Source organism: Pinus tabuliformis, chromosome 4_1, assembly GCF_031772625.1.
Source record: "Pinus tabuliformis cultivar Carrire ecotype Pingquan chromosome 4_1, CPIR1, whole genome shotgun sequence".
Taxonomy (NCBI): Eukaryota; Viridiplantae; Streptophyta; class Pinopsida; order Pinales; family Pinaceae; genus Pinus; species Pinus tabuliformis.
In genome coordinates, this window is record NC_142303.1 from 566121616 (window position 1) to 566126368 (window position 4753).

Genomic DNA, 4753 nt, shown 5'->3' on the forward strand with positions numbered 1-4753 from the left:
ATAAATTATAATTTGATTAATTATTTTATTATTTAAAAATATTTTGTTCATAAACTTAAATATTTCGTTTCAATTTTTATTTGTAGAATTTATTTTAATGTATATTTAGGTGAAACCAGAATTGGAATGTTTTGCATTTCATTCTCTTAATATTGTTAATATGAAAAAGTAAGGTATTTATATATTGTTAGATGGATTGCTTGTCATTTCTGTGGTGAGGGAGGGATATGTATACAAAAAAAATTACATACATAAAACAAAGTGAAAAATAACTTGTTACTTTCCATTTAAGTTAAGCTATGTGATAAATCAAACAAGAAAAATGGTTTTAGTTTGTTTTGCGTATGATAAAATATCCTATGAAGACCTATTCGTCCTTTCCACTCTCAAAGTAGCTGGGCCTTGCGGAGATATCTTTTATGATGGGTGCTGGGGCTACGTCTCAAAAGAACTAGTGACGCTTCCAGCAGCCAAAAGAATCAACCAAGGTAATGAATCAGGCTTTAGTGCTTCCCGCACCTCCACCTATAGGGAAAGATGCCCTAAAATTTGGCCAATAAGATACCTTCGTCCCACGGGGGCAGTCGAGTCTTTAGCTTCTTGGTAATCGGTGATCAGTACCGAGCACTATACAAGTCGGGTAGCCCCATATAGTAGAATTGAGGCTTCTGTGATCCGTCATAGTTATAAGAAGAATTTCGGCGTAAATCACATATAGAAAGACCTTTGTCGACGCGTTTCGAACCAACTTGTCCTCACGATGAACCACACTAGTTGGTTCGAAACGCGTCGACAAAGGTCTTTCTATATGTGATTTACGCCGAAATTCTTCTTATAGCCCCATATAGTACCACACGCACTGAGCCTAAGCCGAACCCTCTCTGAATCAGGTCTCTGTGCTGCCCGGGTAGTCTTTTCCGTGGGATGATTGAAGGATTTGAAGCACCCTAAAAGACAATTTTTATTTTTCAAAATGTAGCATGACCATGGCGGCTTATTTGATGCCTACCCCCAACAGTCCTAACCTAAACTATAAATTATTTTATGGCCCCTGTGGGGAAATTTAGTTTGTTCAAGTTATGATTGCTTTTAGGTGTCTTCCTTCACTTATGGTGTGAAAAAGTAAGCTCAAATAAACTATGAACAAAAGCTCTTGAAACTTGATGCCCTTTGTTCAAAGTATAGAGTAGCTTAGTGTGTGTAGTGCAATGTGTGTGTAAGTGACAAAGTGAACATAAAAAGTGGAATGATGTAGATATACGATGATCCTTTACAAAATCCTCTACTTTTACTAAGTTATGCTTGTTCCTTACCTGCAAATAAAATAATGTGTGGTTGATGGGCCACTTACTACCTTCCTATTACACTATGTGAGCCTAAAAAGGGAGATGGAAAACCAAGTGCTTTGAGAAAGCTTTCAGATGCAAGCCCAGGATCGTCTAAAAGATGCAAGGGAAGCAGGGGCTACTCCCTTTCTTTAATAACACTCGGTTCCTAGTCCCACTGCTAATGAAGTAAAAATGCTTTGGTTAGTAAAAAATATGTGTGGATTATGGACCACTTACTCCTTTACTAATTAAGTTATGTGAATTGTGAAAAATAAAAAAACAAATTAAAAACGATGGCACACTTCGTTTCTCTTAAGAGGCTAGCTATAAACTTTCATTCACAAATATGTAGTGTTCAATTAAATAAACAAAATTATGTCTAATCTCACAGTTATTTTCGAAACCAAAATATGAGTAGATATGCATTTTTTAAACCAAAATCATAACAAATTCATATGTAAAATTAGGCCAAATTAAATTAAATTAAATTGAAAAATCATGCAACCCAATATAGTTTTGGTAACCAATTTATTTTAACATTGCAAACTAATAAATAGTAACTAATACAAATAAACCAAATTATATAAACAAATATTATTTTGACTCAAAAGTAAATGTAATTAATTTTTTATAGAAAATAATTTATATTCCATAAAATTTAATTATATGTTAAGAAACTCGAACTAATCCATGCTATTGGGCCATTATTCCTTTCAATTAATGATTTTGACTATTTTGAAGAATGTTGAGGTAAAAAAAAAAAGTCTTACATGATTTGAACAAATCAGAAATGGGAGGTCAGATCGTGACTGACCTTACATCTCAGTCACTCTACTGTCTTCCAAGTTTCCTTTTTAAACCATACACAGTAAATTATTAAATCCTTACAAAACACATATCAACTTTTAACAACATAATAATTTAATCACGAATCAACCTTCCTTTAAAATCAATTAAAAACTAAAAAACTTCAAAAATAGGTGCACATAGTTAGTATTTTATCGAAATTCCTCAAACATTCTCTGACATATGTGGAGGCAAAAAGGGACAGTGATACCACTTTTCTGAAGAATAATATTATAAGGTCATGCGTATTGGCATCGAAAATGCCCATTATCATTTCATAAACTAGCGTTAGTAAAGTTCCGCCATTTCTCTCCTGTTTAGGGTTGCGCTTGTAGAATAATGGGTTGGCGCATCGCACTCAAAATGGTATGGTAGGGTTTCCGCTTCATCGCTCATACAGTATCAAAGTATGAACAACTAATCACATTATTCTGAACTCTGCGGGGTATAGCAAATCTACCCTTATATTCTGCTAATCCATGCTATTAGGCCATTATTCCTTTCAATTAATGATTTTGACTATTTTGAAGAATGTTGAGGTAAAAAAACTCAGACAAACCATGCGAAATCGTAATGTTAGCAGAATAAATTTACCTGTCAGGTCTGAGAACGCAGCTATAGGTCTGAGTACGCAGCTTCAGGTCTGAGAAAGCAGGTTTTCAAAATGCAGAAATGGATACTATTGTTCGCCCTTCAGCTGTTATATAAAAGGCGGAATTCATTCATCAGACGGCACGAAAATTATAATTTAGTGCAGGTAGATACGAGCCGATCCGATCGTAAATGGAAGCCGCAAATCTATTGGGGTAAGCCGGAAATCTCGATCGTATCGGTACATTAGATCAATTCGCACCATTGCATTCACTGCAGGAGGATGCCCATGGCAATACCATGGGGGTGGGGTATGGTGCTGCATACGATGGCATAAGATGTGGGTAAGCATTAATGGCCCAATAGCATGGGATCTATTGCTTGCCCTACATGACACTCCACACAATTATGATACTTCGGTGGAAATACTTTGAATAAAGCTTCAATGGGATCATGTTTTCTGCTTACAAACTAGGGAAAATTTTCTTCCCAATATGTAATTGCAGGCCTTCCTCCGGAGTGGAATTCACAGTCGTAGGTATTTATTTAAAATCGTTCCAAATGTCATGAAACTTCGATGCATTAACTCCAAATCCTTCTTGCAGCGATTGTTCATAACCATTTTGATATAGTGGAGTTTCATTCAACGGCCTAATATAATCTTGCCATAGAGATCCATAGAAAACTACGGGAGTCTTAACAGAACCATACACGAGGTCCGAATACATATTATCTTTTGAATACCCATCAAAAAATTTCAAGGAGACGCCAAGTTCACCAACATTATTATCAACGAAGAAAATGAGCTCTTCCCGAACATCATCGTAACATGTCAATTTCCTTCTGAATGCATGTCTCCTAGTGTGTCAGAAACCGAGATTGCTTCAGAATAAGTGTCTATTAATTCATCGTGTTTCATTGAACCCAACTCAATACAACCCTTCACATCCACAACAACAGCTCGCCCGATCAATCCGCCTTCATCTTCAGAAAATTTCACAACTTTTTTCAACCTCTCGTCCTTGAGCTGAATCATAGCATGCGGTTCTTCAGGAGTAGCATCCATATTATTGATCTTCTCTGGCAACGCCATGGGATAACTATCATGCAACAACCGTCCACCTTTTATTATTTTCGCATCATTCGAACACTCATGTCTTGCTCGCTTCTTATGACAAACTTGTGAAGGGAAACCCTTATTTCCAAGAATCCTCCTCTTGTCCTGCACAACTCGCTCTGTTTCACGCCACTGCTTCTCTTCCCATTCATTATGCTTAAAAACCTTCTTAGTGAATCCTAGGTGTTTGGAAGCTGTAGAAACGTCCACCACCAAAATGGCCTTCGATAGTTGAGCGAATGAACACAACAGCTGCAAAAAAAACATGGGCTAAGCGGTTATATAAATTCAAATTTTAAATTTCCAGCGGGGTTATCAAATTCAAATGAGCTTGCCATCAATGCGTAAATTGTATCGTATACCCTCATATTACTATTCCTACGGTCTGGTGGCAGTGATGGAGGCAGCCAGAAATTCTTCACACATCGCTCTCGGAGGGGGACTGGTGGTAGCGACGGAGGCAGCTTCCTCAGACATCGCTATCAGAGGGCTCTCACTTTCCCAATGTAAGCCATGGGCATACGAATGGTGGGGTGCATTAATGGCCAGCCACCCTTCCTGTATGCTCATGTATGTATGAATATCCGCATGAATCCTCCGCTAGAGTTACGGGTACCGTCACTGTCATTATACTCTTAAGGTAGTAAATAACGTATAGCCTTGGAAATAAGGCTGGCCGTCATGTAGCACAACACTCAAAACTTTAATTTAAGAGTCGAAGGCCTCATTCATTTTTTAATTACTGATTTTTTTGTTATTAAAGGTTAAATCTTTATTTTCCTTTACTTATAGTTATGATTTCTGTGTATATATATGTGTTTTTGGTTTTTCTGTTTTTTAATATTATTGAACTGATAGAAAATTAGATAAT

General features: G+C 36.7%; 1 pseudogene; it reads right to left on the reverse strand.

Annotated features, from left to right (window-relative positions):
* Nucleotides 1-3307: 3307 nt before the first annotated feature.
* Nucleotides 3308-4452, reverse strand: LOC149177137 (uncharacterized; annotated as a pseudogene).
* Nucleotides 4453-4753: the final 301 nt, after the last annotated feature.